This window comes from Ambystoma mexicanum, chromosome 12 (assembly GCF_040938575.1).
Source record: "Ambystoma mexicanum isolate Mex_15411 chromosome 12, UKY_AmexF1_1, whole genome shotgun sequence".
In the NCBI taxonomy this organism is placed as follows: domain Eukaryota; kingdom Metazoa; phylum Chordata; class Amphibia; order Caudata; family Ambystomatidae; genus Ambystoma; species Ambystoma mexicanum.
In genome coordinates, this window is record NC_090936.1 from 187,562,269 (window position 1) to 187,587,009 (window position 24,741).

Consider the following 24,741-nt stretch of genomic DNA (forward strand, 5'->3'; position numbering starts at 1 on the left):
TAAAAAAAAAAATTTAAAAAAAAAAGCGCCTAAAAAGCTTATAAGATAATGCCTGCTTTAAATCTGGGTGGGTTGACAGACAATTCGCCATAAATATCGGTCTTCAAATCAGAAAGCCTTGAAGGGCTTTATTCTGTTCAGATGTAATCTTGTTGACATTCTGATTGCAATGTGAAGATCAACAGTTCTGTTAAGATGACTATAGGGACAGGGCTTAAGCCTAACAGATAGATGCGCTGTCAAATACTGAATAGCAGAACTTTCTACCTCATTGTCAGTCACAAAGCAGTCACACCACACACAGGGGATGTAGAGAGGATCATAATGCCATGTCAGGTACATTTTCACAGAGATCTTTTAACCAAAGGTCTGCTCACTTTTAAAAAATCAGTTTGTCAGGTCTGCCACCAGACTGTACAGAACTCACTCACCCAGTGCATGAATCTTGAAAACTAAAAGAAGAAACTTCACCACGCAGGATGGGCTCCAATAATTCTTTGGGTTGGCAATATGATATGATATGGCATTTATAACGCGCCTATGCACAGGTGTTTCATGGCGCGACGAGGCATGGAGGGAGAATGGAGGGAAGACAGAGACAGTGATCCTACTAGGCCAGGTGACATCAAGATCGTGCAAGTTCAGGGGATGGGCTAAGGGGAAAAGTGCAGGGGATAAAGAGGAGGGGGCAGTGCAATACATAGGATAACAGTAAAATAAATAAAGACAATAAATAGTAAATAAATGTGCTGCCAGCTGGTGGCAAGTGCCAGAGTGCAAGGGTTGCCCGAGGGCAGTGCAGGTGTGCAACTGGTGGGGAGGGGTCCTGGGCCCGAGGTAAGAGGGTAGCCATGTAACCAGTTTCAGATTCAGCCAGGAGATCAGCAGGGGAGAGGAGGAGAGAAAGTAGAAGCAAAGAGGAAGGTCTTGAGGTGCTTCCGGAACTGGAGATGGTTCTCCTAAAGTTTAAAAGGGCAGGGAGGCTGTTCCAGAGGGAGGCCCCAGCAGAAGAAAGAGATCTACCACCAACTTGCTGCTTGAAGAAGCGACTAACCCTGAGGGAGTTGGAGGCGGATGAGCGAAGAGCTCGAGAAGGAAGATATTTAGGAAGAGAGAGTTGAAGGTATTGAGGCCCCAGGCCCCAGAAGGCTTTGTGGACAATGCAGAGGGTTTTGAAATTAATCCTTGCCGCCACTGGGAGCCAGTGCAGAGATTTCAGTCCTGGAGAGATACGATCCCTGGGCTTGATGCCAAGGACAAGTCTCCCAGTCCTGTTTTGGATGAGTTGCAGAGGGCAAAGGCAGGCAGATTAAGAAAGGGGCTGTTGCAGTAGTTCAGCCTAGAGAGAACCACAGCTCTGGAGATAGTGAGCTTCTGGAGGAAGGAGAGGAAAGGAAGAATACCTCTGAGGAGGTTCTGCTGGTAGTGTCACTTCTTAGAGACGTCAGAGATGTGAGGAGAGAAGGAAAGTGTGGCGTCAAAGATGACCCTGAGGTTTTTAGCCTCACAAGTGGGAGTAGGAAGAGGGCCAAGAGAGGTCGGCCAGAGAGTGACAGGGAAGGAGGGAGCAGGTGTGCCGATGAGGAGAATCTCTGTCTTACTGGCATCAAGGCAGAGGTCATTGACGGCACACCACTCATGGATGGCAGACAGACAATCAGAGATGAGAGAGGAAGAAGAGGTGGCAGAAGGGAGCCTTTACATACACCTATAATAGAAATAATATTATACTTCTCTGAACAACTGTAATTCACCAGCGCTTATTGAAAACAAGGTTAATTGGGTTGCTGTTTAGGGTCAGGGTCAGTCTAGCTTCCAAACGAGGCTCTGCCCACACAACATCATCACAATAGAGCACTAATTGGCATATTTATGTTTTGTATCGGATGAGAGGCGAAGGGCCTGGGTGAAGCTCCCTGTAAAGAAAACACAGATCTTCGATTCAGCTCACGCACCCCATGCCCACCTTCTCCATATAGCAGTCATCCTAGATCCCCACAGCACCCTGATGAAATTAGTAGCAACACAGGTTGTGTGATATTGTATGTATATTTGTTCTATATGAAGCGCTTAAACGTAAGTGCTACATACTAACACATCATTATCGTTTGGCCTTGGACGTCTGCTTGCATTCACAGTAATTTGGTCATATGGGCCTATATGCGCTGTTATTAATGATACATTTGGTGATACATTCTTGTATAAATGTATATCACTTTACAGTTTGTTTGTTTGTTTGTTTTATTATTTATATAGCGCACCAGACCCAGGGGTATTCAGGCGCGAAGGCAGCAAGAGGGTTGTTCAGCTTAGGTTACAGGTTGAAGATTGGACATATTGGTACAGCTACGGTTACAATGCTGTAGACATGTGATGTCAGGGGATCACAGAAATATATACAATACGTTTACAAGAATACAGATAAAATATATAAATAAAGCAGGTCAAATATACAAAATATACATGAGATCCCAGATGACATTAGGGTGAAGTTAGGCATCATGATCTTTTAGCCGTTGAATCAGATTGGATCTGAATTGCCGGTAGGGGAGATCTTCCCTTATAGCAGGGGGAAGGGAGTTCCAATATTGCGCTGCTTTAACAGCGAAGCTGCTCCCACCAGATTTAGTGAGTTTGAATCTGGGTACTAGTAAAAGGTTGGAGTTGGCTTTCCTTAAGGGGCAAGAGGCTGTTTGTCTGGTGAATCTGTTTATAAGGTATTGTGGGGCTGCTTGGTTAAGGCATTTGTGTGTAAGGGATGCTGTTTTAAGGAGGATTTTGTCTTTAGTGGAGAGCCAGTTGGTAGATCTCCTGAGGTCTGAAATATGGGCATTTTTTAGGGAAGTTTAGGGCGGCTCTAAGGGCATTATTTTGAAGAGTCTGTATTTTGGCGGTGATGTATTTATTGCTACCTACGTAGAGGGCGTTGCAGTAGTCGAGTTTCGACAGGATTAATGCTCTTGCTAGTGTGACGCAGTTATTGGGAGAGAGGAAGGGCCTGGCTGCTCTGATTAACTTGCAGGTGTAAGAGGTGGCTGAGGCCACGGCACTCACTTGTTTACCAAAGGTGAGCGTGGAGTCTATATAGAAGCCAAGGGTTTTAACTACTTTGGCCACCGTAATGGTGTTGTTGTCAATTATGAAGGAGTCATAGTTGGGACCTAGTTTTTTGATGTTAGAGGAGGTGCCTAGAATGAGGAGTTCAGTTTTATCGTAACCATATTTTTAGAAGTGTACTTAGAAACAATGCTATGTGATAACACTTCCTGTTTTGTCAAGGGGTGAAAGGTCATGTTCCATCACTTCCTGTGGTGTCACTTCGGGGTGGGGTCAAATGACAGCACTTCCTGTGATGTCATCAGAGTTCAAGGGACGTGTGATTTCACTTCCGCTACACCAAGCATTTTGATGAAATGACGTCCCTGGAGAAAAGACCAGCCGTGCCATAGGAAATTCAGCTGTGGCCTGATCATTCCTTTTCATCTTCAGGCTGGAACAACACTCACTCAGCAGATAGAGACTTGTTTTGATGGTCACCCATTGCTGAGCCAATAAAGGTTTCATTGCTTGCCGGTAAGGCTGAAAGAGGGGGTCGCTCTGGTTTTCGATTTCCATGCCCACAGACAGGGCAAAGTGTGCGCACTATACGTTGCAGGGAGGGTGTTAAAATGCACAGCAAGTCAGTGTCACCCTGTTTTCCTTTGAGCACATGAAAAGTAGCTATCACCAGAACAGAAGCAGCCAGCCGGTTGACACATCATGAAACACAGTAATGATAAAAACCAATAGGTCTTGATTTCCCAATGTAGGGGGAAATGTGCTTTTTAAAGCCCACACATTCTCTTTAAGTTTGCATATTACGCAGGAGCATTTTGTTGCAGTAAGAACTCTGATGCAAAAAAAAGATAGTCTTGGGCGATATATACACATGGTGAAAACATGATTTACCTATGTTACATACATACTGCAAGACTAGATCTTTAAAACCATATTCCAGTGTTATGGAATGAGAAATAAACACATTAAAGACTGGCAATATCGGTGTATCCTTTTTTATTAACAAGGATAGATTTTCTTCCGTGTATAAGGCAATAGGGAATACAAATAGAGACAGAACGAGCACTTAAACACATTTACAATGTTTCAGAAAGACATTTGTCGAGCACTTAAATTCAATATATTTACAGCAAAAATACAAGCTTGACAACCTGATTCGATAACATTGTTGAAGTGCACATAAACCATGTACAAGATGCATAATAAAGAGAATGTAGGAGTAACAACTAATGTAAATGATCAATGATTGCTTCAAGTCCTTTACACATTTATCACATCCTAAAACAGACACCTCCTTTATGCACATCGAGAATCATTTTTAACTGTTTCAACTGAACAGTCATCATGCCTGAAAGTTTATCAAAAATATAATATCAATGAGTCTAAAACCAAACAAGAATTGTATTTACATTGTTAAATATTTACAAACGTTCAGAAGACACAATAGTCTTTAATAAAACACGCCTTTCACAACCTTGACCAAAAAAGAAATTATGTTTTCTTGATGGCCAATTCCAGCAGAAAGTAATCTAGAGAATTCCCGAGTTCGAAGGTTTTCAGCAAAAGTGAACGTGCAGTCAAGATGGCCGAGCACCAGAAATGCATATTATTTAGGGGTGCCACATAACAGACTACAGCATTTGTGGTTGGCCATCACTTAGTGCTTGGAAGATAGCCCAGTAGTCCTTTCAATCATCATGTGCTTTGTATGGGCACTAATGGTGTAGGCCTTACCATTATGACATTTTAAACTTCTACAGCCATGATGTAAGTCTGCACTACAACATATTTTAGCTTGATATTTGAACGTAAATAACTTCACCCATCTCCATGTTATAAGAGCTGTAGCAAATCAGATCACTTTAAAACACCAGAACAGCTTCAAGTGAAAAGCAGAAAAACAAAACCAACAGAGCTGTGGCAGAGGCCAGCGGTGGGTGTTTTGAACTCCAGCAGTCTTGTTAAGTTTATACACAGAGTCTCCCTACAAGTGATTATCCACAGTGGTACATATGTATGGTTCAGTCATATGGGTACAGTTTGTCATTAATTAAACTGGATACTTTTCTTTGGGTAGAACCAACTGCACGCCAGCCAGGTCGTATAGGCATTGCAACTCTAACATATCTACTGCCACTTTTTGCTGATTCCCTGAAGACCAACTGTGCTGGAAATGTTCAAAGTTTTGCATCATACCAACTACAGAGAAAAAGAAACATGAGAAAATATTAGTTTGCTCAAAATACACCTTATACTGTCATATTACATGGATAGAAATTAAACCATTCGACCATTCTATTAGGCTGCCTGATGTTGCATTTTAAAGAGCCACTGCAACACAACACAGACATATGTCAAGAAGCTCCTGAGGAATGATCAATTATTAGTTATGATAATGCAAGTACAAACATAACAGTAGTTACGAGATGCTCAGTACATCAAAACCTGATACGATCCCTTCTGCCCTGTTTCGAATACTCACTCTTCCCTCATGTGACTATTGCATGGATATTTCAGACCTGGGTTCTCCCCTTATATGTTTTTGATCACAGACAATGCTGCCCTCTCCACCTTATACATCATGAAATGTCAAATTGAAACCCCCTTTGCAATTACACGCTCAAAACCAAGAGCACCCAATAGCTGGGGAGCCACATCACCAACTTTCATAGTTTGAAACATAGCGTTGATAAAACCCTACAGTTAATGCACAGTCTACCCTTCATAAATTATTATTAAATGACTGCCTAATGCAAATGGTGACAGCTCAAAAACACAACCTGTGACAAGAAATGCTGTGAGACTTTTGCTACCCTATAAAACGAATGCGACCAGCAAAGTTAAATCGGTGTCTAGTGAAGACCAATCAGATGGTATTCACGGCTACATACATCATTGGCATTTATCAAACATCATGCAAAGCTGCCTTGGATTGAAAGGAATTTCTAAAAAGGAAATACACATTGTGTGTGGAAACTACTAGGTTATCCCTTATTTACCACACATAGAAATGAAATATGTACATACACATCCTTATTTATTAATGATAACTGAAAATAAACCTTGCAATATTCTATGGTTGTTATAATAAGCTAAAGAGAACTTTGGCAGCTTGTAAGGGTGAAATCCACATAGACTTTCGGCAAGTAGAGTGTCATGGTAGAAATAGGATGGGGTAGAGCAGGCCTGCATCTCAATGAATCACTTGGCTGAAACTACTGCCAACATGAATATTTATAATGGCTATGTGACTCTGTAGCAGAATGGTGCAATGATCACACACTCAAATCCAGAACCTGGAAGACATCAGTTAACAGCTTCCAAAAATACGTCATCATGGCAGAACCCAGTATACAAACTGTACAAACTGTCAGAACATCAGATTAGCTACACTAACAACTTTGTTACTCTCTATACATTGCTAATATGCGTTTAGAATGTTTTTATTTTAATTTTAAATACACTTTAAAGATACATTCTGCTATGGCTAACTACTGCTTTGATATTGATTACTGTGCCACAGGCCAAACGTTGAATGTTTGGTTAACAGTGCTTAAAATAACAAAAATCAAGTTGATTTACACTGCTTGTCTGGACTAGAGGGGACGACTTTTTTTGTCATTTAAAATGTGGACAATTGCAACTAAAAGCAGTAGACAAGACCTAGAAAAAGATTTTTTATGGGGGAACAATGTGCCCTTTAGAGGCAACTCCCAAATAAGAAAATATCACACATCGTCTATATTTATCTGGCACGCTTGTACCAAATGAAATAATGTTTAACACCAATCACATTTCAACATGCCATCCGCATGAACAAAATGCCCTGGCCCCTTTATTGTCTGGGTGGATAGCTCACAATTAGAACCCTTGTTGGGTGTGCGTGATGGTTTCCCAGCCAATCAGGAAGCTAAGAACAGGTTTTTATCTCATGATAAAACCTCCAATCTGAGCCTCCTCAGAAGTGGGAGGCTGCCATCGTCCCCACCGGGATGAAGTTATGTGCAACCCATGTTCCCCTGCACGCATACTGCCCCCCCCCCACCACCAATTTCCACATCGCTAAACAACCACCAGCCCTACTTAGCTGGCGATCCCTTGTCCCTCGCCGGTGTCAGAAGCACTCAATGTTCCCGGCGCAAACCCATTGCGGCAATGGCCACCATGGAAAGGGAGAAGGGACTTAGTGCATGATGGCAAACTTGGTGTGTAGTTTTTTTTCAGTTCGAGAAACGGCAAACACACCATTTCTCAACTTGAAAAAAATACTGTTAGTATCCTGAAAAAACCTAGAACTGGATGCTAATAGCAATTAGACCCTCCAGGCGGGGCATTGTCGGGCCTGGTAATGTCCCGGGGCGAACGTTAAGGCCCGAGCGATTACCTGACCCGACAATGCCCCAGCTCATTGGAGTTTATTGCTTAAATAAAGCCCTGGTCTCTGACACAAAGGCAGCCTGAACTCGCAAGTTCAAATCCTGTGGAAGGACCAAGTTAGTCTTTCATCCTTTAACTGCCATAACAATGGAGTAGGAAAAGAACCTGTTCTCACAGCGCCTAAAAGCTATACGAATCCAGCATGAAGCGTTGTATAAGAAAAACACATTTTTATTATTATATGATGCTTTAACAAATGTGATCAGTTATATGCTTGAGAAATGTTTGTAAAGTTTTTAACCACCTTATGCTGTGGGAAACAAGTTGACTTTCCCATTCATTACATAATATGATAACTTTTTTAAAACTAATTTACTGGTCTTCTAAGGACGAACGTTAAGACATTAAATGATTAATTAATCATTTGATTAATTGCTTGGAAAATGAAAATGTCGGCCAACTATCCAAGAAATGGTAAACTTTTTGGCCCTGCCTTCTAGAATGTGCTGCTACTAGTAGATATTTGTTAAATATTTGATGGATAGGTCTTAGAACAAATGGCAAGACTTTGAATTTGTAATGTTGTCCACTTCCAACAACCCTCCAACATCTGTGTTTTCTGTTTCTTGGTATGTGGAAGTACATCCCTTCCAGATCTATGAATACTAAATGGTATACTTCCTGTAAATTGGAAATTATGTTTTGAGAGTTTATCCATTTTGAAACTTTAGGAAACTACTTCGTAAAAGGAGATCAATAGTTGCCCTTCTTGCTGGATGTTCTGCTGGTATATCCTGCAGTGTAATAAAGTCATACTCTCTCATCAGGATGTGAAATAGTGTAAGGTGGGTACCAAACAACCCTAGTAATTGAATCAGGTGTGTAGGAAAGTCCCTCTTCCCCAGATACTACACAAAGTTTTGTGTACATCTTGTGCTGTAGAGGCTTTTTTATTGTGCTTGAAGACCACATTATAACATATCAGTCCTTTATCCTACTGAAACACATGTTTCCTTGCAACATGTCACTGCTTTTTTGATTCCAAATTCTCCCAGAAATACGGTGCATTATTAATTGTTTTGACAATAGGTGTTTCCTTATCATTCAACAGAGTTTATCATCCCTGCACATGCATACCCTGTTGAAACCTCACAAAGATGTACAGTATTTCCTGGAGAAGTCTGGATTCAATGATCAAAATCCTTTGTCCTTTCAGGCTTCTCAAAGAAGATGACCCGAAAATGACCAATAGGGTCACATAGGTCTCGGTTTACGTTGGGCTGCAATCTTTTAGGAAACATGTTTGTCAGTGTCCTGGCGGCAAATTCCGGCAGAATACCAGCAAACTGGCCCAGTGTTACCGCCCCCCCGATGTCCCGGTATTACTGGGATATTACAGCTGCCAGCAACCGCAGGTAAATCCCCATTCCATGGAGTCCATAGGGAATGCATGTATTACTGGCACTGGTAACACTGGTGCCAGTAATACCATCTGGTGTGTGCTGGCGGGGCCTGATCTACCCCGAGCTCTTGGTTGGAGGTAAATCAGTAAACCCCAACTGGCAAAATTGTAGATTCAGGTCTGGAAAAGTACCAGTAAACGTTATTACCGGCACTTATATTCCAGACCGACTAACATGGAATGACCCCCATTATCTGGCCTACTGCCCCAAGGGATTCAGTTGTTCAACCTATGCCAGCATGAGCCACTGTTGTTGGGTCCTTTTGATTTTTTTTAAGACCGCACATCAATTAATGTGGTAAACCTAAGAGGGATTGTCTTCACAACTGTACAGGTATTCACCTGCTGCCCCTGGAGAAGACCACTATGGGAGTTTAGCTAGTGGCAAGGACCTGACTACTCGTAAGGTAGGAGGGAGTGGGTATAGTGGAACCTGAGAGGCAGGTATGCTAAAACCACTTTTGACACCTTATGTCACAACCAAACAAAACATCAGATCATCAAGTGATGCACAATTCAGTATGACCTAGTTACTAAAATACAAAAATGCCAAAGGTTTGGGATGGATGGGCAAATGAAGTTTATAGGACAACAACAGACATTCAAGAAGAGCAATTTCAGCTGGTTTAAGGACTGTAGTCCATCCGCTTATCCCTCTGTGGCCTTAAACTCTGCCTTCTGGCAGACACATAAAAGTCACACGGACTATGGAGTGTTAAGTAGCCCTTGCATTTCTTTCAAGGTTCAGCTAGAGGATGAGTTCCTCGTTCAGCATTGGGGATGTAGCTCTCTCTAGTCTTCTCTTCCACCTGCTGCCACTTTATTGCCCACCTGGACAGGCTAGTCGCACTCCCATGATGCTGCAAAGTCGTGAAAACCTTGCTTGTTCTAGTTAATTTCTCATATCAACCCGTGTTATTGGACCGTGACTATGACCCAGTCTTAGCCAACCTTGGACCTACGGATGTACCCACTGCAGGAACTTTCTCCAACCTTCCTTTATCTTCGTATCTGTCCTCCAATAAAACCCTATTCTTTCAACATGGCCTTCACCTATTATTTCCTCATTGCACCACACTAACAAGGCATAATTTACTCCAGACTTCAAAACGTTCTCTTCTTTCTCTTCTTTTCCAGGAATGTCTGCCTTTTTACCTTCCACTAGTCTCATTTTGACTTATCCTCTCAACTCTTGTATTTGCTCCAACCTCTTCCTTATTCAACATTCTACTTGCCTCTCCTCCACTGTTTCTTTTACTCCTCTCCTGGACTCACCATACTTCACGTGCTCTGCTTACTTTTCTCCCCTTCTAGTCTTTCCAGTGCCCACCTCCTCTGCATTCTTTCCTCTCCTTCTGGTATTTCCACTCTCACCCTCTTCTTTTTACTCTCGTCTCCTTCTGGCCTTTCCACTTTCTACCTAATCTGCTTATCACTGCACCTCTGACTTTCTCACTTTTGCTTTGCACACTTGGGACTGACGGCTGACGGCTTTAATGTCATTGTGGACCAGCTTGTAAATAAGAAATCACCCTCGGCTGTGGGGTCCAGAAATTAAACATGGGTTGGATCTCTAGATTTGAATAGTTTCTCAAAGCAGTTTCGAACTTGCTCAGGCATCCCGGCGTGGATTTACAATCCAAACTCTAAAGAAGATTGTCTGCCATCTTCACTGTCACAAAATGTCTATATTGGCAGTCGTCAGCTCCATTTTCAGAAACTACGGGCTGACTGTTCTTAATCTTTGCTGTGTCTGCAAGCATTTTCCTCTCAGGCTTGGAGGATTGCATTTGAACGCACTTGCCGGCGCCGTGATCTTTCTACATGCCAGCTCAGGGCGTGGGACCCATGTTCTTTACTTGTGGGTCCGGGTGATGAAATGCACCTAACCACTAGATTCAGGCAGCACATTCTTCAGGTAATCTTGATTATTAAAAACCCCTGGTTCATTGTTGACTGCCACAGTGGCATATAGTGATCTGGGTTCCAAGGGGGTCACACGTTTGGTCCAAATACCAGGTTTGTTGAGTACAAAATATCATCAGAAGTTCAATTGATGGGGTTCATACAGTAGGTTAGATGGAGACTGATGGGCTCAGGGGAAACCTCATGTACTGCTTCAGGGCCCTCATCATGTGAGCCTGGAGGTGGTCGACAAGGTAGTGCCACTTGGCCCCCATGGCATCCCCAGAAACATTGCACTTTGCACTTACACTTGGAATTACTCACCTGTAAGGGATGAATATCCTTGTGAATCAATGTATGCAAGTCTTTTGGCAATGCACACCACACCCCGTTAGCTCCCAACTGGATCACGGGAGCATGAGCCTACTGTTGTTAAATGATGTATTATTTTAACCATTATTCAAACAATATTATATAAGGGATTCATGTGCAATACAGTAGGTATATAAAACCTGAGGTTACAGAATCAGACACAGCTTTAGTAGACTAGGGGAAATGATACAGGGACCACCTGATAGTCTAGTCCAGTGTCGATACAGCCAATATGTGCCCTCTAAATGACCAACGGTCTGTTACGTGAATTCTTTTTTCTGCAATACTGCCTATATGTTTTGAGAGAATGCAGTAAAATGCTTGCTGCAGGCATTTGTGCATTATGTTTTGAAATGTTCATGTCAAGCTTTTTCTGTAGCAATGACAATCCAGCGGCCTGTTTTCAATCATTATCTGGCTACGGTTTGTCCAAATGCAAATTTTCTGCTTCCCTCATTCAGTAACTGTGACAAATTGGATTCTGCTCTGCAGTAGCACAATGTTGAGTGGGCACAACAATTCCCATTCATCCCCCAACTTCTACAAACCAAGAGCCAATGCAATGATAAAAGTAAAACAGACACAGTTAAGACATATACCTCTTTCGCCTTTTGTGGTAACATGGGCCGAAGGAAGGCTATGCTTTTAAGAGAGGTGTGAATGTGATTCAGTAGCAACCCAAAAAGCAACCCAGAAAAGTCGACAATAAAGGGAATGTCCAATCAAGGTTATATGAAAAAAATATGAATTTAAACAAAACACATCGGGCCTCATTACGAGGTTGCCGCAAACCGTGTAACACAGTTTCCACCGCCTGAGATCCCGGTGCCACCGGGACATTACAAGTCCCGGTGACCCTTGATGTCAGGCGGCGGTAAATTGTAATTCCCCACTCCCATAAAGTCCAATAGGACTCTATGGGAGTGGGGAGACGGAAGCACCGGCACTGTTGCTAACGGTGCAAGTGCTTCTGTGAAAACTATGCCTACCGGGGCCGATGTGTCCGGCAGGTCAAACCCTGCTGGGCGCAGAGGCCCCGGCAGACACTGTTGTAGTCAGCCAGCCCGGAATGGGTGCTGGTATGCTGCTATGGACACCCTTACTCCCGGACTGGAAGACTTCTAATGAGGCCCATCATCTGCAAAATAACTACATTGAAAAAGATTACACAAAACCCAACTCTGAGGAAAGAATAGCACAATGCTGCACTCTGAGTAATGAATCAGGATTGTAAGGCAAGTCGAAACCACAATGTTAATTTAAAAGGACATGTTTCTTGGATGCAAAAAGGGAATTAGTGACATGACCAGTCTCTAGAGCCCAGAACTGGACCAAGGTGGCAGTTAACAATTAATAGTACCTTTTTGCAGTTCTTAGTGGTTCGATGAGGTCGATCCTGGCTTCAAGCAGTTTTGCGAGCGGATCAAGCTCACTTCGGGTACATTGGATTATATGTGCCCAAGCATCAAGTCAGCGTTGAGAAGGTGCAAATGTGGGAGTTCTGTGCCGTTTGGGTGCAGCATTCAGCGAAGCAGGTCGGGCGCTCACCAGGACCTCTTCAAAGTAGAGCTAGGTCAAGATGGGTTGTAACTACCAGGAAGGGTCGACGAGTGATGCTCCAGCGGATTGAGTCGACAAACGTCATGATTTGAATCAGTTATCCTGTTCCTCCGGCTACAAGACAACTTGAACCAACTCACCTCTGAACTGCACGTTCAGAGGTGAGTTGGGTCAAGTTGTCGTGTAGCCACTGGTTTGAGTCAGCAGTGATTCTCCAGTGGTTCAAGTCAGTTCCGGGTGATGAGCAGTTGATTCAAGCCTAGAAGGTGATGGGCATAGAAAGGGCACACTGCAGCACTGAGCTGGTTTGACATGCATGCAATTCACTTTGAATGGTCAGAGGTGTGCCAAAGGCAGCAACTCTCTGGTTCAGTGAGCAGCAAATTCAGTTCAACAACAAGTCGACCACTTTGGTGCATCAGAACAGGGAGGGAGCCTTAGCTGATCTGGTCCTCCAGGTGCTGTTAGAACCACTCTAGGTGCTCTAGGACAGGCTGAGACCTTTCAGGGTCTGCTCTGTCAACCATGGGAGATTCTGGCACAGAGTGGCGGGTCTTAGTCCACAGCAAGAGTCGCCCCCAATGTGCACTGGCATTGGGTAGAGGTAGAGCTTTCCCTTGGCTTGGACTGCTCCTTCTTCACCTCAGTGGTTGAGGGCTTTCAGAAGTACAATTCACCCAAAAAAGGTCCAATTAATCCTTCTCATGTGTTGTTCCAGAGTGAATCAATGAAGTGGTGGGAGACCCTTCTTTTAAAGGTAATAGTCCACAGGTGATTGGGTTAAAGCTAGCCTGCCTTAGTGGTCCAATTAATGTTCTTGAAAGAAATGGACTTTACCCTTCTGACATCACACCCAAAGTGGAGGGGAGAGGAAGAAGAGAGAGGGACAGAGAGAAAAACAATGGTGGAAGTCTTCTTCCATGTTACAGAGCTCCCTTGACTACTCTAGCCCTGCTCCCTTCCTATCTCACTAGGATCAAAGGCCTTTATAAATGCGGCACCCTGGTGTGGGGATACTCCCTTTCAATGGGTGTGTTCTTTTGATGCCGGGGCTGAGGGCAGCTGCCTGGTGGGCACCCGGAGGTAGAATTATTGGGTTTTAGAACAGGAGTTGTGAAGACACCATGAAGCAAGACACAGACAACAGACTTAACGTTTAAGGTAAAATACTTTATTAAACCAAATGTGAGGATGGTAAAATGCCTAACTTGCCCTATGCTAAGGTGGGATTTCCCTACCTAAACATAACAGGAAAGTATGAGTACAAGAGTTCAACTTAAAAGTTTGTCTGTGTCCAAAACCTATACTTGCCCTCACAGCTAAATGTAACCAATGTGTAGGAATGTGTTCAACTCAAAGTTCTGAGCTTCTTCCAGCTCACAGCTTTCATTCAGCTCCCCTTCTGCAATTATAAGAAAGTTCCACAAAAAAGTCTCACGATTACATATCTCCAGTTTAAAGTGATACAGTTGAAAACAACCCTTGGGGTTCCTTTCCCAAGTTCTAGGTAATACCGCAGATAGGTTTCGGGGTTCCCTTGTCCAAGTTCAAAGCAGTTTCACAGATGAATCTCGAGGTTCCCTTCCCCAAGTTCAAAGCAGTGTCACAGATAGTCTTGGGGTTCCCCTCCCCAAGTTCAAAGCAACTCAGTTTCATAAGAAAACAAAGCACACTTCCAAGTCAAGTAAATACTCCTTCTTTCACAGTGTCTTTCTTTTCTAATGTTAGAGTTTCCTAGTGTAGGCATAGTTGTCAGACTGCACAGTTCACCCATCACAGGTAACGCAACCAGGAAACCAATATATAGATTCACCCTTCTTTGCTTTCACCGGGTTAGCCTTTTGTTTTTTTCACAGTATGTCCCTTCCTGTCTGCTAATCACATGATTAGCTCTTAGCTTTGACAATGCAGGTTTCACAGTACATTTGGGGGAGGGTTGCTTTTGACATCACACATTTAAATAATATATTCACTCTTTCTTTTGTAATTTGTTTAGGAAGGTTTTCCAGACTCTCTTCAAGTTATCCAACAGCTTTCTTGATTTCGGGTGGGTTAAACATTTATTGTTTGAGTTTTCTTTATCTTTGGGTGATATTAGATGCAAAGATCCCAGTTCATTATTAAAGAACAGTTCCTTCGCACAAGGGTTTCCTTTAGCGGGACCTTTTACTGTTCCGATATTGGATTGCAAATTAATAATCATTCACAGTTAGTTTTTCTGCATGTTAACGCTTTCGGAAATGGGCTTTCATTCAGTGGCATACACGAAGCAGATACAACAGTGTTTCTGAGCGCACAAAACTCACTGGTGCTTGCACTTGTCTCTTCTTGCTATGCGGGCTGCTCTGTGCTCCACTCCTGCGTTCGGGTCCCTCCAGTCGGCCCCTACGATACTCTGGGGTTCCTGGCACGCCACGAGAGAAGGGAATAGTTTCTTACCTGTAACTCCATTTCTCCAGCATTGGTATCTTTCATGGATTCATATGTTTAGAATATTCCCCGTCGACAGACTGGGAATCCTCGGTACACTTATAAAGCCATTTCCCATAGGAAAACTACCGACACTTTTGTGTCCTATCTACGTCGTGTTTGGGGCCGCCTACGCATGCCCCACTAGGACGTAGCGGTATAAATGCCCCGCCCCCACGGCTCCCTTCAGATTTCGACCCCTCTAAAGCCGAATGGGGTGAAACCTAGTTAGTAAAGTAGATTGCATTCTGGGGAGGCCGGCGGGCGCATGTGAATCCATGAAAGATACCAATGCTGGAGAAATGGAGTTACAGGTAAGAAACTATTCCCTTCTCCAGCATTGGATCTTTCATGGATTCACATGCTCAGAATAGAATATACAGCAGTGATCCTGAAAAGGGGAGGTGTGAATACAATCCGGCACCCTCCTAAGCATACCTATATCGAGCCATGCTTAGGTATAACTGCAAACGTATAAATACGCAAAGGTACATGCACATATCAATATCTAAATACATATATATATACATATATATATATATATATATATATACATATACACATATACATCCATATATACATATGCTAAAATAAGTACAGACCCTTCCTGAAAAGGGCTTACCTTATTGAAACAGATGGCGCAAGACTGCTCTTCCCATTTGTACATCGTCCCCCTGCTGCCGTTCGAGGCAGTAATGGCGGGTAAACGTGTGAGGCACTGACCATGCCGCCGCCTGGCAAATGTCTGCCAGCGGGATTCCTGCCCACAATGCTGTCAAAGACGAAGTTACCCTCCTGGAATGAGCTCTCGGACGCCCTTGTAGCGGTTTTCCTGCTTTGGAATGACAGAAGGCAATCGTCAACGAGATCCATCGGTCCAGTCCCTGTTTTGAAATTGCTTTTCCTCTCGCCGATGGACCATATGCAATGAAGAGTTGCTGCGTAGATCTAAGTTGTTGAGTCCGATGAAGGTAAAATTTTAGAGCTCTCTTCACGTCCCAGGAGGACTTTTTCCGCAGCCGATGAGGGTATCACGAAAAAGGTAGGCAGGACAATGGACGAGTGTTTATCATAAGCCGTAGGAACTTTTGGAATGAAACGAGGATTAGTTGACAGAACCACTTTGTCCTTAAAGAACCTTAGGTACGGCGGGTCTACGACCAATGCTTGCAATTCTGAGAGCCGCCTAGCTGATGTTATAGCGATTAGAAAAGCCAAGTTCCATGACAAGAACTTCATCGACGATGTGGCCATTGGTTCACAGGGTGCTTTCATTAACCCTGCTAGCACCACATTAAGACTCCACGTTGGTGGAAAATGTTTAATCGTCGGGAATTTTCGGAACAGACCCCTCATGAAGTGTTTCACCAGCCTGTCACTAAACAAGGGAGACGACTGCCTCCTCCTCGTGAACCTAGAGATGGCCGCCAGGTGTACCTTTATTGATGAAAAAGATAATCCGCTCTTCGCCAGGTGTAGCAGATACGGTAGAAGTTCCTCCAGAGTTACCCTTAGAGGTTGCACTCCCGGCTGTCCTTGACACCACGTACAGAACCTCCTCCACTTACATGCGTACGACTTGTTGGTGGAAGGGGCCCGTGCTGCTTGCAGGATTCTCCGACAATCCGACGAAATGCTCAAGGTACCAAATTCCGAAAAGTCGGGAGCCAAGCTGTGAGATTGAGACTGTCTGGATTGTGATGCCACACTGCTCCTTCATCCCGGGACAGGAGATTGGGAACCTTCGGGAACATTACCGGTTGTTCTATTGACAGGTGAAGCAGGTCGGAAAACCACGGCTGCCTAGGCCAACACGGTGCCACTAGGATGACCTGGCACCTGTACCTGCGTATCCACTGCAGAGTTCTCCGCATAAGAGGGAACGGGGGGAAGGCGTAGAGGAAGAGATCAAGCGGAGGCTGTCCCATTTCTCGAAGACCTTCGACAACTGAACGCTGTCTATCTCCCATTTGAGTATTTGGTCCATTTTTCTGCTGAGTGAGTCCGCTTGCTCGTTCCTTACTCCAGGCAGAAGATGAGCTACGATGGATATATCGTGTTTCAGAGCCCAATGCCACACCTTCTGAGCTTCGATGGAAAGGGTTCTGGACCGCGTGCCCCCTTGCTTCCTTAAGTAAAACATCGCTGTTGTGTTGTCTGTCAATATTCTCACTATAGACCCTCTGATGTGCGGCAGGAAAGACTTCAAGGCCCAGCGCACTGCTCTCAGTTCCAGAACGTTGATGTGCAGGAGTGACTCCCTCCGGGACCAACGACCTTGCGTTTGTAGAGTGCCCATTTGTGCCCCCGAGCCTGTTAGGGATGCGTCCGTCACTATGGTTAGCAGAAACTCTGGCTCCTGTAGGGGTACCCCTCTGGATAGATTCTGAAAGCTCTGCCACCACTGAAGAGCTAGTAGGAGCTTGTCGTTGTCAACGGTCAGCTTGTCCGACCAGAGCCCTTGGGCCTGCGTCCACCGGTCCGCCAGGAACTCTTGAACCGGCCTCATGAACAGGTGGCAGTTGCCCACTAGAGGAATGCAGGACGACATAGCGCCCAGAATCGACACATATTTTCTCACTGATAGTCTGGTATTGATTCTCAGCCGACTTGCCAATCGATTGAGTTTGGTGATTCTGTCGAGGGATGGCTTCACTAACCCTGACTGGGTCTCAAATTGCGCGCACAGGAACATCAAGCTTCTCGACGGCGTCAACAAAGATTTCTCGAAGTTTACTGCAAACCCCAGCCGTTGTAAAAGTTGCATGGTGGCCTGCAAATTTGTATGAGTCGACATAGGGGAGGACCCCCTCACCAACCAGTCGTCGAGATACGGGTACACATGATGACCTTGCCTTCTCAGCCAGGCTGCCACCGGGGCCAAACATTTTGTGAACGTTCTGGGATAGGATTTCAGCCCAAAAGGAAGTACTGTGAACTGGTAGTGAGTCCGTCCTACGACAAACCTTAGAAACTTTCTGTGTCGCCGACACATTGGTATGTGGAAGTACGCGTCCTGCAGGTCCAGGGATGCCAGAAAATCCCCTTCCTGAACTGATCGGATCACTTCCTGGAGCGTGAGCATCTTGAATTTTAGGCTTTTCAACGTCTTGTTGAGAGCGCGCAGGTCTAGAATGGGATGCCGTTTTCTGTTTGTTTTTTTCAGCACGAAGTATCGGGAATAAACCCCTTGACCCTTCTGCGATGACGGAACCAATTCTATAGCACCTTTTTGTAGCATAAGTGCTACTTCCTGCTGCAACACGCTCAGATGGGGTTCAGCTACAAACGCCGGTGGAATGTGCGGAGGGTTGCTTTTGAATTGCAGGGAATGTCCGTACCTTACTGTGTCCAACACCCACTGATCCGTTGTTATTTGCCCCCATTCATCGATGCAGTACGATACTCTGCCTCCCAGAACGTTCCCGTGCCCGTCATTGCTGGCCCTTGGTCTGCTTATCTCTCGTCGAGGACGAGTAACCTGTTCTCTTCCTGGAGGTCTGGTAGTCCCGGCGTCGTTTTGCTGCTTGAGAAGCCCGTCTGTATCCCTGGGAAGGGTACTCCGGCCTACTGAAGGGTCTGTCTCTCGATGCTGAGAATCTGGAGTTCCCCGATGCTCCCCTAAAGGGACGAAAAGACCTGAAACTTCGACCACTCTGGAGGGCACCTAAGGAACGCGCCGTGTCTGAGTCCTCCTTCATGCCCTTCAGGGCCTCGTCCACCTACTCGCCGAACAGAAGGTCTCCTTCAAAGGGCATATCCAGCACCTTGTATTGCACCTCTTGGTCTAAAGTTGGTGCATTTTAGCCATGCTTGCCTTCGTAGAACCACCCCGTTATTCACCTGTTTAAACCCCGATTCTGCGAGGTCCACCGCGATGTTTATGGCATGATTGGAGGCCTCTTCACCTTCCCTGATGAGTAACATCGCCGCCTTGCGATGTTCTTCCGGAAGATGCCCCAGCATAGGTGCCTGGCGGTGCCACATCTCTCTGTCGTATCTGGCTACTATAGCCAGAGAGTTGGCCGCTTTCACTGTGGTTGCTCCTACCGACAGCACTTTTTTGCCAAAGGCATCCTGTCTTCTGGCCTCACTTTCCGGGGGGGGGGGGTGGGGTCGTGCACTTGTGTTGGGCTCTCGCCTTTCTCGCCGCCGCTGCTGACACCACCGAGTCAGGGGTTGGTTGGGAGGACAGGCACTTGGGGGTAGCTTCTGGGGCCTTACATTTTTTCTCTAGGCGACCTTTTATTGCCGGTTCCGAGAAAGGGTGACGCATGGTCTGCAACCCCTCCTGCCACACATGATCCAGGATGGGTACGGAGAACATCGACCTTCTTCTCTTTCCCATGTGGTCGAAAAGAAAACAGTCCTTTCTCTCCTCTTCCTGGGCCAACCCGAATTCTGTACATGCTTTTGCCATCATGGCGTAAAAAGACCCAATGTTGTCCGGGGGAGACGGCTGAGCCAGGCTTCTCAGGGTTTCCAATTCCACCTCAGACTCCCAGGTTGGATCCCTGGAGGGGGAAAGTGAGACAACCGATAAGGTTCTCCTGTCTGAGTCCGAATCTATCAGTTCTCCCTCCTTGTGGCGTGCAGCTGAAAGGTATTCACACGCTGGCACTGCCGTGGGGATTGACGGAGGTGGCTGACGAGACGGGCCTGGTTCGTCGATGGCCGACCTGGCCGGAGTTGCTTGAGGTAGCCTCTCTTCCAGTGTCTTCAACAAAGTCTGTAAATTGGATAAAACCTCCAGCGACAAGAGTGACTGCGGATTAAGAAGAAGGGTAGACTCCGGAATGCTGGCTCCACCGGAGAGAGGCTTGGTAATTCCTCGTAACCCGAGGTCTGCAGGGCCAGCTACTCTCACATCCTCCTCTCCCGAGGACACTGACAAGGCCTCTTGCTGCAGTAGGGTCTCCGGCAAAACCGGGTCGAATACTTCTGGTCGCCAGGTGTCTTGCGGAACCTCCGTCGACGAGGCTAAAGCTGGCCCCGTCGTCGTCTTCACCATCTTCGGTCCAAGAATAGTTGAGACCAATTGTGTCAGTGGCAGAGAAGGGGTCGATGACTGCCCTGCCGTCGACGACGGTGGTTGTCGTGTAGGTCCCTGAGGCGTTCCCGCCTTATCCGAAATTGACCTCCGCTTCTCTGCTTCTCGACTCGAGGTCGATCTGTGGTGATCGCCCGAGGAGGATTTCGGCTTTTCCTTTCTGTCTTTCTTCGTCGAAGATGAGGATGACGAGGCTTTCTTCAACGAGGACTCCTTAGATGGCTTCTCGATGATTCCTTCTCCGCCGGTCGTGATTTTTTCGCCGGGGGTTCCGACGATGTCGAGCGGTGCGGGGCCCCTGAAAATGTTGACACTGAGGCCACGCTGCACGTGGAGCCTACCTCCGAAGGCGGGTATGCCCCTGCTCCATTGTTTAACCATGCCACTAGTCGCCGACTTTGATCTTTAAGAGTCTTCTGGGAGAAGCCCTTACATATGTCGCACTTGTCTGCCGAATGATGAGGGTGTAGACAATATATGCAATCCATATGTCCCTCCCCCTCATACACTTTCTTCAACCTGCACGTAGCGCACGGGCGGAACAGCGATTTCCAAGACATCAGGACAAAACTCCAACAGCACAACCTTGACAAAATAGTAGACTACACAAGGTGCTCCCACTACTTTGGAGACGGTTGAAATCTGAAGGGAGCCGCGGGGGCGGGACATTTATACTGCTACGTCCTAGTGGGGCATGCGTAGGCTGCCCCAAAAACAACGTAGATAGGACACAAAAGTGTCGGAAGTTTTCCTATGGGAAACGGCTTTATAAGTGTACCGAGTGTTCCCAGTCTGTCGACGGGGAATATTCTAAGCATGTGAATCCATGAAAGATCCAATGCTGGAGAACAAGCATTCTTCTGAAATATTTTCGGAACAGACTTCACCAGCTCCGCTCCCCACTGCACTGACCTTTCAGAAAGGAGATCCTGCTCCAATACCAGACACGAGACCCGATTCGCACACCTGAGATTTCAGCATCTCAGCGCATTCTGATTTACAGATCGGATTCATGCAGCTTCAAGCAGTGGTTCGCTTTCCTCCCTCTTTCCGCTTGTCTTTGTGGGTACTCTTGGTCAGGATTTCCACTTCGGCCTCCACTCCCACCTCCACTCTGACATCCACTCCGACTCCAGGTTTGACTCTCTGTCTGACTCGGAGGAGGGCTCTATATAGTTCTTAATCACTTTCAGGTGTTGCTCATTAAACCTAATTGCCTGACCCTCTGGAAAGTGTTTAGCTGGACGTGACTGGTTTTCATACCCCTTTACAGGCATCTTCTTCATCTCAGTACCAGAGTGGTATCTAGCTTAGCGAGAGAGCACATGTAATACATGCAAGCCACCAACAGTGCACAGAAGCATTTCACAATGTCCACGATATATGACGCTATAAAAGCATGTTCACACCGGCTGCGCCCATACAATTCCATGCAGGATGCACTAGTATTTGCCAGAATTCCTATATAACAACCTACAGATCTATGTGTTTTCCCTGCTGAAAACAAACATGGGTGGGTAAATGATATTTGTTTTCACCCACTAAACACCCTTCCTAACATATTTTAGGACTGGTGTAATCTAAGATAGATGCTCAGTAAAACATGTGTTGTTAATGCTCCCCGCCCTGAACACCCACTCCCCAGCCCAGAACAAACACACATGCACATTCACACACAACATTCACAAGCACACCCATATGCCATACTCTCAATCATTCACACACATAATACATACAAAAATAAAATCTTACCTGCATGCAGCCCCAATTCTCAAGGACTTTGCTGGTGTCGCCAGCTCCTGCACAGAAAGAAAAGGAACCAGGAAGTGTGCTTCCTGGTTTCTGCACATACATGCAGGAACTATAGCACTGATGACGCTGATGCCCCGCTCCGTTTGTATTTGCTGGGAGGTGGAGGTGCACAGCACCCCCTTGCACATACAAACGTGCAGTACTCCAACATGCATCCCAAAAGGGCCATGCAAGGTTGGGGGAGCAGCTGGGGTACGACCTGTCAAAGGCAAATTGTGCATCCTGAAAGGGCCTTGCAAGGTTGGGGAAGCCGCTGGGCTACGAACTGTTAAAGGCAAATTGTGCTTCCCATTGACAGTTCAAGCCAACCCAGGAGCGCTGCCTCAGCTGCAACTTGAACAGCTGGCATTGCTATTCCATAATGGGCGAGAGTTCAGGTGGGTCAGCACCCTTATGCCCATTACGAACGAGCCGCCGGAGGCCACAACCTATCTATGCCACTAATGGTCCCTTTAAATCACATGCATGAAGGCTGCAGAACTTCACACATATGATTTTAGTGACTATTACTGGCATATTAATTTATTTATTGACAGTGCCCAAACCCGTAAGTATCACAGCGCTGGTACAACCTAGGGAAGGAAAAAAAACACAGCACACAAAGTGCAGAATAAAAGAATATACATGAGACAGTCAGTCCAGGAGGGTTACGATCAAGGATGTTGCTCCCAATGTCACATTAGTCACATTTGCCGAACAACCATTACTGGCATAGATGGGACAACCTATCTATGACACTATTTGTAATTTCAAATCACAGGTATGAAGGCTGAAGCATTTCATGCATATGATTTAAAGTGACAATTTCTGACACAGATAGAGCACTCTATCAATGTCAGTAATGGTCACTTTAAATCACATGCATGAAGGGCTCCTGCATGTGATTTAAAGTAGCCATTACTGGCACAGACAGGATGTGGAAGCAGCTTCATGCGCTTGATTTACTTACAGTGACAATTAGTGGCACAGATAGGTTGTCACAACCTATCTGTGCCAGAGTTGGTCACAGTTAATCACATGCATGAATATGCTACCACAGCCAATCTATGCCAGCAGTCTCTACAAGGGATTTACAGTGGCCAACCATACAAATTGTAGGATTTATGACTGTAAATCCATTGCAGAAATGATTCAAATACATGCACACACATACTCTGATCCAACATATACACGCATGCATGCATACATACATGCATAGCTAGACTCGCTAAATGAGTCATTCATGGCATGCACACACTCATTCAATGCATTGCATTCAAACACATTCATGCATACATACATACATATTGTATTTATGTATATATACACAAAATATATATACACACATGCATACTGTGACGAATCCCAAGGTATTGTCACTACTTTAAATGGGGGAGCCCCTTTCCATGAGTCCAGGGAGGTGAGGCAGCTACCTGACAGTCCCCCTAGGGATGGTACTCAGCAGGAGGATCTCATGGGGAGGGAGGACTCCATTGATAGCAGTGACAATCTCGGGAGGTTCCATCAAAATAATATTTTGCTGTGCAACGAGTTGCCACTGCTATGAAGAAGCTCCTACACATCTATGAGGAGAAAAGGACCGGTGGTTGAGGCAGGAAGCATGTGAATGGGAGGTCCTATCCATGTCAGATATACTGGCGTGCATGCCTCTGCCGCTTTTTTCTATTTCTACTGCTGTTCCCAATCAAACTCTTGTGCAATCCCAAGTATGGAGAAAAGGTTCTAGGCGTTTTCAGCAAAAACACTAGTTGAAGGGACATAATGGTTGCAGCACACAATCGAAAAACTGTAGAAATGTGCCAGTTATGTTACGGTATGAAACCATTACTCATGTTGCCACCATGCACTGCTCATACCAAAACAAATGACATTACACATAGGATCGCAAATTATGAAATTCTATGACATCATTGATGGCATACATATTACACCACTAATCTGTTAACATCCTGACCGAAAAGGCTTACTAGGGGTTGTGTTTAAGGTATGGTAGCCTTTTAATACATGTGCTTAGGACATGTCTTAGACTATACATGCTATCAAACCTGAATTTCTAGCATACAAACAGACAGATGTGCTCACCCCTTCAAACTCCAGGTTCCAGGTCTACAATTCCCATTAGCACCGTCTAGTATAATTAGGGGCAGTTTTTAGGCAAAAGGCACGTGGGGTGAAAGGTAGACGTCTTAAACTTGGTCATGCTTGACAAAATCTTCTTCGGAGAGAAGCTGTATACTGAGGTTCTCTTGAGAATAGATCAGCCTTATAATGCATTAACATAGGCTGATGTTAATGCATGGCGCCTGGAGTTCCAGCATGCCTCATATGCTGTACGCGGGCAGTGTATTTATAGGTCCGGGCCTGTTGGAAGGTTTAAGCTTGAACTCAAGGTCTAATTATCCATCAAGCAACAGTCATGTGTTTGGCTATGGCATCAGTGCATACAAATGTGCGACACAATCAGGTAACCTCTGTTAGCATTCCATAAAGTAGGATGGCCAGATCAAGAATATATAGGATTATAAACTGAGTGTATGTGTACCATGGGTGCAGGACATTTCCCAAGTATAAGGCCTGAATATATATAGGACTTCCAATATACCCTCATCCATGTTCTCAGTGATTGGAATTACGGTCACTAAACAAGAACAGCTTCACAGGCTACAGCCGTTGTGTG

The 24,741-nt window shown here is 45.2% G+C and overlaps 1 protein-coding gene across 1 annotated transcript in view; it reads right to left on the reverse strand.

Moving 5' to 3' along the window:
* Positions 1 to 4,036: 4,036 nt before the first annotated feature.
* Positions 4,037 to 24,741, reverse strand: part of CRY1 (cryptochrome circadian regulator 1) — a 232,938-nt gene continuing 212,233 nt past the window's right edge. Inside the window, exon 13 of the mRNA XM_069628274.1 lies at positions 4,037 to 5,256. The gene's annotated coding sequence lies outside the window, so the exon portion shown is untranslated. The remainder of the gene's footprint in view (positions 5,257 to 24,741) is intronic.